Source organism: Colius striatus, chromosome 2 (genome assembly GCF_028858725.1).
Source record: "Colius striatus isolate bColStr4 chromosome 2, bColStr4.1.hap1, whole genome shotgun sequence".
NCBI lineage: Eukaryota > Metazoa > Chordata > Aves > Coliiformes > Coliidae > Colius > Colius striatus.
Window position 1 is genome coordinate 20,452,260 of NC_084760.1, and position 13,327 is coordinate 20,465,586.

The 13,327-nt window shown below is 38.0% G+C and overlaps 1 protein-coding gene across 1 annotated transcript in view; it reads left to right on the plus strand.

Moving 5' to 3' along the window:
- The window catches only part of KHDRBS2 (KH RNA binding domain containing, signal transduction associated 2), a 358,378-nt gene that overhangs the window by 171,120 nt on the left and 173,931 nt on the right, over positions 1-13,327 (plus strand). The window lies entirely within an intron of this gene.

Consider the following 13,327-nt stretch of genomic DNA (forward strand, 5'->3'; position numbering starts at 1 on the left):
ATGAAATTCTGAACATTGGACTTCCCAGAGGAAAGTCCTTACCATCTTCCAGGCTACTTTCTCTGCGATAGTAGCATTTTTGTGTATCTTGCCAAAGAAGTCAGCCTGCCTTCCAATGAGAACCCATCTTTGTTCTTCTTTGTGAAATAATGTATTCTAAAAATGTAATGTGGGTAACTTTAGAGTTCCTGCTGGAGTCGCAGACTAAGTTAGCCCAACCAAAGGCTACCATTGTCCCCCTTAGCCAAATTATCTTAAGATGAACAGGCTCATCAGAACTCATCTTGACTTCCTTTATGAGTGGTAGTTTCTTAAGTCGTGGTTCAAAGTTTAGGTCATGTCTAGACTGCACAGCCAAGGATCTGGATGTTACCTGAATTGTCCATGATCCGAATACTCTGCACGTTTTATGAAAATGAGCCTTCTAGTAAATTGCTATTAGAATTGCTATGATCACTACTCATTAAAAAATTCAGGGGTTTTAGTCAGACTCATTGAGGGCTTATATTGGACTAATATCCTTACAATTTTCTATTATGAGAAAATTAGAAAATATTTTCTTCCATCTTTGCAGAGCAATCACCATCATTGGTGAGATGACCAAGAATGTGTTTGCAAGCAAATTTATTTGCATTCAGTCAATGTCAGACATGAAATCATGATATATGTAATATTGCTATAATGTACCCATCTGTTAATTATTTCTGACATATCTGTAAGAAATCATCCAAGAACTTGCACTCTCAGTAAAATTTATTCATCTAAATTAATATAAAGTGAGTAGTTTGATTTTCCAGATAATACAGGAAAAAGTAATTTAGCCATTGAAAAGGGAGTTTGTGCTATTTGTTGCTATGTAAAACCTAATCCTAGAAGGAAAGAAAAAGCAAGTGATATCTGGAAAGTCATGTGTATCATGTGAGAGGAAATGACTTCTTTATGAGACATTAAGATTCTAGCTCAAAAAAGGGCATGTTTGTGAAAAAGTTTGACACACTGTTTGACTTTTCAGCTATTTGATTTATCTGTTATTTGAAATACTTTTTCTGAAGATAGTGCATTTTTTAAGTCATTTCAGATATTTAAACATTGTGTTCCATGAAGGTGCTATTAGAGATATGGCATTTACAAGTTATTTTTGAACTCGCCTTTTCGTCTTCATTCACTAGTTTGTCTCAGCCAACATGGCTTCCTGCCACCAATACAGTTTCTGTATCAGTCCATGAGAATCAAGGTGATTTAGAAAATAGTGATCTGTTTCTGCATTTGATGGTAGGATGCTTGAATCCATTTACTGCTTTTGTTTGCAATGTTGTGGTTAATCAAGCGACAACCTTTAGGAAATAATTACTGGCTATCTGCCCAGTTGCAGCAGAATAAGCATTATTATACAGCTTATCAGTCAGGTTTTTAAATTGCTAGAATTTGGACCATCCCTGTTCCTCTCGTAGGCCAATATGGCAGTCAGGGAGAAGTCTCTTCCTTTATCCCAGGTGTTTAGGGAAGGACACCTGCATCACAGTCACTATTGCTCTTCAGAGTACAAAGCTTTAGTAATATGGAAACCTGCTTAATGGTGGAGACTCAATAGAAAAAACAATGAGGAATTGGGTCAGGTCTTTCAGTTCTCTTTGTGTGTCATTTAAGATTATTTTTCAAAAGTCAGCATAGCTGAGCATAGATAATAGCCTTGAAGCATTGTCTCCCTTTAAATCATAGAATCATAGAATCATAGAATGGTAAGAGTTGGAAGGGACCTTTAGAGATCATCTAGTCCAACCCCCCAACTGAATGAGATGATCAGTTCTAGTCAGTTCTAGCTTTTAAACCTTGTGCTTACACACTTTCCCAGTTGAACTTCAAAGAGTTGGGTAGAGACACCACAACATTATCCTTCAAAAAGTCCCACGGCGTGGGAGAGTCAGGGAAGGCTGCCACAGGAGATGAGGAGCTGAAGGCAGCAGTCAGTTCTCTACATATCTTGCAGCAGTGCTGGTACCTGAATCTGCAGCTGAAAGTGGCTGTAAATCTCTCTCCTCTGCACTCTCTCAGCTCTGATTATAATGAGCAATCAGAGTGGTTGAAGTGTTGCCTTGCTTTCTAGATGAAGTACTTGTAATACTGCATTGATCTAATTTGAATTCTAATTAGTAATTGGATATTTTAAACAAAATGTGCAGCCCAGAGAGGAATGTTATAAGTGAATTCCATATTTGACACGTAACTGCCTTAAGTATATGTGTCTATGTTACAAGTGTTGTTTAATAAAAAAGATACACCTAACACACCAGCATGCAGTTACAATTGTCAATGGACAAAAACATAGTAGATTTGCATGTTGTTTTGTTTTGTATGTATACAACACATCATGCCCCACTAGATGCATTCATGTTTCCAAATGAGGCAGAAGAACATAAGAACAGACTCTGTGCAAATTGCAGGACTAGAAGCCTGGCTAAGAATATAATAACTGGTGAAAGTTGAGAGGCCTTCCAAGAAGTAGTTTTTTGAGGACATCCTGAAATGCAGGAACTTCAAGATTGCCAAAACTTTCATGTTCAGCTCTTATATGGAAGTATTTCTGTATTCGAAATCATCCTTTTCATCTTGATCACTTTTGATTCTAATACTTTTCTCTTTTAATTGGGGCACCAGGACAGTATTTTAATATTGAAGCTGGGGAAATAGTACAGATTTTGCTGCTTCATTTATTTTTCTTTCCCAAAAATAGCTAATAGAGGATGTCCTTTTAGTTAATATTGGACACTGAAAAAATTCTTTCTGTACAACTGAATGTAATGCCTCCGAGATCTTTCCCCTGAAATAACACAATCTAGAGTCTTTCACAGTGTGCACAGATAGAGCTGGTTTTCATCACTGAAGAATTTTTATTACTATTCAACTCATTTTCTGGATCACTTATGAATAGTTTAACAGAACACGTCCCCAAATGGCTCTTGTGGGAGTCATCTAGCAACTTCCCTAAAATGAACACCTATTTCCAAACTTTTGTAATGCATAACTTGATGAGCACTCCAACTTTTACATCATTAAGGAAAAGGGCAGCAGCACTGCTCTTTTATTCAGTAGGAGTGCATTCAAAACATCTGTATTATTTAGTCCCTTGCTAGTTTATGAATAGCAAAGAAGCTCAAGCTTGGAATAACTATAAGATCTCCTTCATCCTGCAGTGCTGCTGGTCAGACACTTCTGTTTCTGAGGAGTATTACTGTGGACAACTCTGATGCCTATAGACTTCAGGGATAGGAAGCAACTGAACAGGAATTTAAATAGCCACAATCTGGTGCTTAGGATCAAAACCATGCCTAAATCCTGAATGTTTCATCTGCAGCTACAAGTTGAGTGAGTAAGTTACACAGTTAGATGGGGAAAGGCTTGGAAATCTCTTTATGTAGGCACCTACAATAGCAATTAGGCATGAAAGTAATGCCTACATACTAAAGCAAATTTATTCTCTACAACAGTATTTGGGGAAGCATCCTTCATCAAATGGGTGGTTAAGCAAATAGTTACCTTTAAGTGTGTACTTGGAGATTTCATCATGAAATTGGGTTTAATTATACAAACAGAGGAATTCCCAAAGTGAAGCTTAAGTCTCCTTAAAAGTCAAAGGTGAGTGCACACATTAGCCGTCTGTTGATTGACGCTTCAGAAATACAAGTTTTACAATATGCTTATACATAAAACAGCTGTATTGAGTTTAAATACAAAGTTTTGGTAGCTGAGGGGGCTACAGGGATGGCTTCCGTGAGAGACTGCCAGAAACTTCCTTCATGTCTGATAGAGCCAATGACAGACATTTCCAAGATGGACCCACTGCTGTCCAAAGCCAAGCCCATCGGTATCGATGGTAGTACCTCTGGGATAACATTTAGGCCAGGGAGGACATTGCTGTACAGCATCAACTGAAGTTAGAGGAGTGAGAATATGTGAGAGCAACAACTCTGCAGACACCAAGGTCAGTGAAGAAAGAGAAGAGGTGCTCCAGGCTCCTGAGCAGAGGTTCCCCTGCAGCCTGTAGTGCAGCCCATGGTAAGGCCCTGCCCCTGCAGCCATAGAGACCACGGGGGAGCAGAGATCACACTACAACAAGCTCCTGGCAGGGCTGGGGAACCTGTGGACAGAGAGAAGCAAGTCCTTACTGGCAGGACTTGTGGCCCTGTGGGGGACCCATGCTGGAGCGGCTTGTAACAAACTGTAGCCCATGGGATTGAACCACGTTGGGGAAGTTTGTGGAAGACTGTCTCCCATAGTAGGGATGCCACAATGGAGCAGCGGAACAGTGTGAGGAGCCCTTCCCCCGAGGAGGAATGAGACGCAGAACGATGCATGATAAACTGACCACAACCCCTATCCCCACTCTGCCACTGAGAGCAGGAGGCAGGGAAAATGATGAGTGAGATTGAGCCCAGGAAAAAGGGAGGGGTAGGGTGAAGGTAGTTTAAGATTTAGTTTTATTTCTCTTTACCTTACACTGATTTTGATTGATAGCAAATTAAATTGATTTTCCCCAAGTCATGTCTGTTTTGGCCATGTCAGGAATTGCTGAGTGACCTCCCTGTCCTTATCTCAACCCATGAGCCTTTTATTATAATTCCACTATCTAGCTGAGGGGAGTGATAGAGTGGTTTTGATGGGTATCTGGCATCCCCACAGAGTTAACCCACCATGGTAACTTGGGCATGGATTTTTCACTGCAGTAGAAATAGTCTTTCTGCTATTTCCTTCAGGTGGCCAAAAAACAAACTTTTCAAAGTACTTGACAACTATACAGCTGGACTATAGAGCTGGACTTGACTTATATTTCAGGTTCCTAGTTTATAGCAAAAAAAATCATTCAGAACTTTGAGAACTTCAAAAGATTTCTTTTCATACAGGTTGCTATAGATATATAAGATAGAATGCCCTTTGTGAATCTTATGATGCAAATATTCTATTTATTCCTTACAGAAAAAGTAATAGTTTTTAAAATAGTAATAATAATAAACAATTTAATGATAGAGCAGGAAAAAAGAGCATATAGATATTTAATTTAAATTTTCCTGTTTATATGTTCTAAGTGGCAATATTATATTTGATTAAACACTGTTTACACTTCACAGAAATTAAATGTTTCCTGAATAATAAAAATTGTAAATAAGTATCCTACTATTATTGTCACTGCATAGAATTCTTAGTATAAATATAGTTAACTTTCTTTTCAAGCTGTCTGATAATTTATTTTCAGATGGCTCATTGAATTACCAAAGAAATTAATAGAGCTTTCTAGGTCTATAACATTTGTATTGCTTTAAGGTGACTGTTCACCTTCTCTGTCTCTAAAAAAAAAGGACTAAAATTTATAAAACCCAAGATAAGTTGGCTCCAAATACAATAAAATAAATAGAGATAGAAAGATGCAATAGAACTAGTAACATGAGTTACATAAGAATGATAGCGAAGGAAAGACAAGTACATTTTCCTCCAACCAGTGTAAACAAAGCTGTGTCTTCTTTGCTCAAAGGATCTTTTTCTCTTGTGACAGAGACTCATTGCTTTATTTTTGACACAGTAAGCTCTTAAAGTTCTTACACTGTCATCAGCCATTATAAAATCTCTAGGCTTAATGTATTTTTAAATCACTGAATAACTGTATTTATTGTTTTGAATGTGTTGGTTTGACACTTTACTGTCAGCAGCTTGGTCTGGATGAACAAAACCCGGTGTCATAGTGACAAGCCCTTCCTGAAGTGATGGTGAGATTTGGGAATGTGATCTGTGCTAGTTAGTGTTGGTCCCTTTGTGCAGACTCATCCTCAGCAGTAACTCTAGCAGTCATAACTCACACTGTGGCAGAGCCTAGATGATTGTTTTTCAACCTAGATAGTCATATGTGTAGTTCAGTGTTGAAATATGCTGATTGAACCAGGGAGGATATTAAAAGCAGCAGGCCTCATCCAAGTGTGTATTTAGGTTTAAAATTAGACATTTGTAGTGGCAAAAACCCAATCTTTTTATCCCAGGAATACTTTTCCGTCCTGTTCAGCAAGGGCAATAAATAATTTATGCTTCATTTCCACTGACTTGTATCCTTGTATCTCAGTAAATAGGGTGCTGCTGTCAATTTAATAGGCTGCAGGCTTTATGCCAAGGAAGCAGGGAAAGACTTGGACCTGCGAGGCTTGCTCTAGGCTGGCCTTGGTCTACCCCTGTCTCCCTTTGAGTTCGCTTACTTCCAGAAGCAGTCATCTAATGGCCGAGTGATTCTTACCTATGTTGTTTTAGCTTTTGCCTAGATTTGTAAGAGATTTTTAACTAATAGATAGTGATAATAAGTTGTTCGTGATAATAAGTTGTTATTCTGTGTAGAGAGTGCTGCTATGGCCTTAGAATAAAACTGAAAGACAGGACGGAAGTGGAGGCCCTGAAAGCAAAGGCATAGGGTGATAAGGAAGGTTCCAGGGCTGTAAACAGGGACTTATCCCAAGGGCTTCCTGGAGAGAGGAGGAAGAAATAGTCACCATCAGTATTAGACAACTTGCAGCAAAGGACTCAAGGTGTTTCCAACTCACAGCAATGCTTGCCCCCTTCCAGCTGAAGCCATCAACCTTAGGACCCTGCAGGGCAGTGGAAGGGTGAGCAGTATACCAGGGAAGGGGTCAGATACTAGAAATTTCTCTTTATATAATTTTACCTGCATGTAGTTTGATCTACAGTTGTTAGTATGGAACTAGACTGCTAATAATTTTTTATTATACTTTTATGACTTTATTAAGAAAAAAAAGAAAAATACTTCATATAAGGTATGTTTTTGCCCATAGTAAGAGTGTAACAGCTTGGTGAGAGTTTAAACAACATACTTTGTAATTTGGTTGGAACAAATTGATAATGAGTCTCATAAATAAAAACATGCCACTGTGCTCTCACTAATTATGACAAGGTCTTCTTCCTGAATATGAAGGCACCCTGAATGCAATAGTTGTAATCATAAGTTTTATCATTTGCATAATACTTTTAGGAAGCATATTTAGGTATGGTAATATGTGTATTTCTTGTGGATGTTTAATTTCCTGAATTAACTACGCAAACTTGAATTTCATTGATTATATTGATTGAACATGTTTGTCATGTTTAGTTCTATCAGCAGCTGTCTAATGACCAGGTGATTCTTAGCTATGCTGTTTGAGCTTTTGCTTGTCTTTGCAAGTGTAGGAACATTTGTAGGTTTGTAAACTCAATCTCTGCTCTGTCAGTTTTCTAACAGGTAATTTATATATAGCTCACTAGTTGTTGGTTACTGATTGTAGCCTCAGTTTTGGCACATACCACGTTATTGTGTTAACCTTTCTCCAAAACATTTATTTTCTTTCACAGAAGTTCTATTCACTGCAGGTGTTGAACTCTTTCAATAGTGATTCAATGCTTGTGTCATTATCACATTCTTGTACTGATTTGTCATTGTTTTTTTTCACCTATCTAAACAAAAATATGGTCTATATACAGCTTATAGTACCTTTTTGCCATTAAATTGTTTTATTTCATTATGAAATTGGGCAGAGAGGAACCTTATGAGGTTCAACAAGGACAAGTGTAGAGTCCTGCATTGGGAAGGAACAACCCCATGCACTAGTACAGGCTGGGGATCGATCTGCTGAAGAGCAGCTCTGCAGAGAGAGACCTGGGAGTCTTGATTGATAATAAACTAAACATGAGCCAGCAATGTGGCCAAGAAGACCAACGGCAATGGTTCTGGGCTCCCCAGCTCAAGAAGAACAGGGAACTTCTGGAGAGAGTCCAGCACAGGGCCACCAAGATGATCAGGGGACTGGAACATCTTTCATATGAGGAAAGGCTGTGGGAACTGCAGCTGTTTAGTCTGGAGAAGAGAAGACTGATGGGGGATCTTGTTAACATTTACAAATATCTAAAGGGTGGATGTCAGAAGGTTGGGACATCCTTTATTTCTATTGTAGCTATCAACAGGACAACGGGTAATGGGATGAAGCTGAAAGACAAAAAGTTCAATTTAAATATAAGAAAAAACTCTTTCACTGTTCAGGTGAGGGAGCCCTGGCACAGGCTGCCCAGAGGGGCTGTGGAGTCTCCTTCCTTGGAGGTCTTCAAGACCCCCCTGGACATGTTCCTATGTGACCTGATCTAGGTGACCCTGCTTCTGCAGGGGAGTTGGACTAGATGATCTCTAAAGGTTCCTTTCAACCCCTACCATTCTATGATTCTATGAAAAGAGACAGGAAATAAAACACCCTAAGGACGTGTGCCCAAGGCAATACAGAATGTGCACAAATCCCTACTCTGCTTCACAAAATTAACTATGACATTTTTAGTATTACATTAATTCTAATTTTATCTTCTGTATCACCAAAAATTTCCTCCGTTGTAAGCAATGTTCTTCCTACATGCTTCTATTTCATTAATGGGTCTCTGTGTCTGACTGCAAGTGTTGTGCACTCACTTTCTTAGTTCTGTTGAGTGAATTCTTCTCAGCTACTCATCATCTCCATATTCTTTATTCTTCTTCCTAGAGCAAGAATAACTAGTCTGAAAACAGGAGCCAAGAAACAGCTAGGTTCTTTTAGCTTCACCCTCTGCTCTGCTGAGAACTAGCAAATTCCACTCCACCCATTCTCAAATTGTTCCTTTGGAGTTTTTGTTCTCTATTTATCCAATGATGGAATCTAGGACCTGAAAGCTTTTTAATCCCAAAAAAGTTACCACCAAGAAATTGTGTCTATTCTGACTACTTTTTACCGTATAATTCACTTCTTGCTTTTACTTCAGTCAGCATTGCACATAACATCTCGATTTTTGCATTTATGTCCAGGTTAAAAATTAATAGCTTTGCATTTGTCAGACTGCATGCTCATTAATTTTCTTCTGTGGCACTGTCCATTGATCACATGAATAATGTGTAGCAACAGCACTGTGATTATCATCTTTGTCTGGTCTCTGTGCTGTACTTTTATGTGCAAATTCTTGCAAGATACAAAATCCACTGAAATTCTCATATTTTTCTTCAAGTGTTCATTTTTTCCTTTCATACCTGTATCTCTTAAGTTGTAGAGAGTTCTATATATTGTATTAATTAAATTTATCTCTAAAATCTACACAATTTCTGCAGCAAGTTTCTCTTCTATTATTCTTAGATGATCTGTTATTTCATTTTTCTGAGGACACTTTTTATTTATCAGTCTGCACTGTTGAATTTCTTCTTTCAAATTCCTTCCAATAGTCGGGGGACAGGAGCATCTTCCTTATGAAGAAAGGCTGCAGGAACTGGGGCGATTTAGTCTAGAAAAGAGGAGACTGTGAGGGGATCTCATTAATATTTACAAATATCTAAACAGTGGGTGTCAGGAGGTTGGGACATCCCTTTTTTTCTGTTGTATTTAGTGACAGGACAAGGGGTAATGGGATGAAGCTGGAACACAAAAAATTCCATTTAAATATAAGGAAAAATGATTTTACTGTTCAGTGAGGGAGCCCTGGAACAGGCTGCCCAGGGAGGGTGTGGAGTTTCCTTCTCTCAAGGTTTTCAAAACCCACCTGGATGTGTTCCTGTGTGGCCTGATCTAAGTGGACCTGCTTTGGTAGGGGGGTTGAACTAGATGATCTCTAAAAGTCCCTTCCAACTCATATGATTCTATGATTTTGGTCAGGGTTCTTTACAGAAATCAGTTGTCTGTAAGCACAAATCTTTTTAAAATGGTGAAGCTTCTTTTCTCATCCAGAGATAATATATCATTTTTCTTGGCCTTTATGTTCTTATCACTGACATGCTTCACTTTTACAGAGGCTGATTCTTCTCAAATTTCTGCTACAGAGTTTTATAATTCATTTTCCCTGCTTTGGTCAACTGGAAATTATAAAGCACAGCATGTGTTTCAAAGTATGTGTTATCTTTTGTGAGGGAGTGTGTTGTGGAGCCATGCATCACAATAAGGGTGGATGGACTTGAGCAGCAAGTGGCAAGTAAGCTGTAAGGCAGCAGATGAGAATGAAGAACAGTTGAAGCACATAGTGTGAGAGGATCTAGGTGTGGGTATGGAGTGTAGTATTGTTAGTGTTGAGAAACGAAGGAAATTGACACGCAGGAGTGGAACAGGATGAGGACAAGGGGGAAGTTGTCTCTGGAGAGTGGTATTTCCTCTGCTGTGCTCAACATGCAATGGAATTAAACATCATCACTATGCAGTAAATAGGAACCATATTATTAACCTGAGGGTCAGTACTAAGAGAGATTACCATCACTGATCCAGAAGCCTTGGGAATCTATTCCAATAGTTTCATAAATCAGAACTGGCAAGGTCCCAGGTTTTTTGTTTTTTCTCCCACAAGGTCCAGTGCCTAAGACTTAAATGCATTTTGATTATTTTCAAGGTAGTTTTCTACAATGAATCTATCAGGCTTTCAATGCATGTTGTCTTTCACTGCAATTTGATGCATGTCCACACAAGCAGGCTTAAACAGTTACAGTTCCTGTGCTTGGGCTGGGGGTGAACAAATGGGATGTTGGGTAGACCTTGGTCCAGACTATGCAAGCTCAACTGGGCTGTAAAACTGCTGGATGTGAAATGGGAAACTGTAGAACGTAAAAAGCTATGAGAATTTGATAGAAGATACCTATAGCACCATGAGGAACGGCTGGACCTCACAGTTGGTTAAAACAGTATTATATGAGAAACAAGTGAAGTCCACAGGTAATGGGACTCTGGGTACATTAGACACCTTTGGTGATACCAAATCTTGCAAGGCCAATGGCACCCAAATAACTTTATGGATAATACCATGAAGGATAGATTTATTATAATCTCACTCCTTTGCCTTCATGTAACATATGCTAGAAAGCCTCATGATCTGTCTTGGGACTACATGGGGTATTTATTCATTGGTGCTTTAGTTTGAGTCACTAAAGAAACACTAGAGGAGAGCCTTCTGATTCATTCCCAATGACTGGGCCATTACTTAGAGTGAGTAGAGATCACAGGGGGTGAACTGGAATCTTCCACTATGAAATAAACCAAAGTTGGGCTCCAGGAAGGCTCTCTGACTTCGATGAGCACTCAGTCTCTGCACCTGGGCTGCAACTAGCAGGAGGCAAATCTCACTGAAGTAGTAGAGGAAGGGATAGTGCTGTCATCCTAAGCATGAGTAATGTGAATGTCAGGTTCACAGCACTGAATGTTTTGTCGTGAAGTTGGGCTGTGTTCCTTGCTACTGAAGATGTACAAAGGTGGCCTCCAACTTCATGTGCTCCTACAAAAACCCATTCATCTACACTGCACTTGGAAAGCTGTGTTACCTGCCCGTAGGTGTAACCTTCTATGTCCTAAAATAGTCATACTCACTGGCCTTGGGAAGCAAAGCTTAGTACATTGTTCATGTGGTCTATGAGTTCTTGTGCTTCCATATTTTTCCTGATTTAAGTGATTTAAGTTTTTCTCTGTTAACACATGCACTTATAATAAAAGAAGTGTTTTTCTGACATTTTACTCTATTGTGGGAAGAGATACTCTGTAAAAATTCAATCTTTAACCCCATGAATCCACAAGAAAACCTATTATTATATTATTAGATTATTATATCTAATAAGATATCCTCAGAAAGAAATGTTGAGAATCTCACAGCCCTAGCCTGCTGTTTTTACAGCTATAGAAGTGCCTGCTGAGTAGTGACAGAAAGCATGTGGTGAACTTAGGGGGAGGGTAATAAAATGCTTTTTTTTAAAAAGAATTCCTGAGTTTGTTGAGAAAATAAAAGAGAAACGTTGTTACTGTTGTTGCCAATATACAAGCATATACCTAACTTTCCATAAGATACGTCTGCGTTATAAAGTCATGTTACTGATGTCCTAGCTGTGCAAAGTCCTCATAAAAAGAATGTGTCGCATTATTTTTTACTTTTTCTACATTTGATGCAAAGATCCAGTTTATGGTTTTTACAGAGTTTTTTGGTGTTTTTCCCCTGAAAGATACCTTTAGGCCTTTCTGGAGTTTTTCTTAAGAAACTTTAAAAAGCAGTGTGAAAGATACTTTCAGCAATTTTTAGGATGATGCTTTATAATGAATAAAACTTAATTCTGTTGAAATACTTCAGTGTCAAATAATTCCAGTAGCTGTAATCAAATGGGATTTTTTCCAGAAATCTGCAAAGAAGTCTCACATCTCATGATAGAATGTTATATTGTGTTCTGGTTCTTATGGATATTTCAGTGCAATTTCAGTGATAAGCTAAAATGCCAAAGATACTTCAAACCATCTGTGCTGCTTATAATAATTTTTAGTTCTGAGTTGAAAACAATTATTTGAATGTTCATCATTTTTAAATAAAATCATGAATCATGTTTGTTGAGCTACAATTTTATCATCTACAAAACTTTGGCTTATAATGGAGTCATATCTAGAGCTCTGGGGGTAAAGGATGTAACCATAAGTGTAGACTGTGAAAACTCATAAGGTGCTTGGATATGGATCTTCTACTAGAGATAAGAAGAACTGTATGCATATTGTATGAAGCACAGTATCATGCAAATATTTTTGGTATTTTAGGCAAGGCAAAAATAAGTGAAGTTAATCCAGAATTAAATAAGCTACATAAGGAACAATTTTATATCTCAGGTGTGTAAATTTTCATAGAATAGTATTTTAGTATATAACAAAAAGCTGTAACTTCTTAGTCATTTTTAGCAAATTACCCTTCCTTTTCCCCATGATTAGGTTCTCCATCTAAGCAATGCAGATATACACACATATTTCCTTCAGAATTACGTTTCTCTAAATATTTTTGAGGTCTCGATTTTCCATTCTTCATTTCTTCAGCATTACTTTATGATATCTCATGTAGTAGTGACAGAATTTTTTCATTATGTTGCCACATCCAATGTCATTAATATGATTACTGTTTTCTATCTTTGCATTTAATGCAGAGGTAACTACTACACATGCATATTACAATTTGCATTCACTTCCTCAAAGCCTTGTATAAGAAAGTGGATTGACATTTCAGAACATTAACATAAAGTAGGATTAGTAGGCTTTTGTGTAGCTGGAAGACTGGGACACAAAGATTTTCAGGTTAAATGCTTGTGAAGTGAATCACCATCTGAACCAATTTACGTTAGATTGCATAGGTACCATGTATCAATGCTGGGACTGAAACTAAGACCTTATGCCTCAAATAGAAGTACTAAGGCTCACTTTCCTTCAGCAACACTAAAATGTACAGCCTACGGGTATTTATTTAATAACTTAAAGACTTTAATAAACAATAGTATTTGTTAAAGTGCTCCAACATGGTTAAATGGATCTTT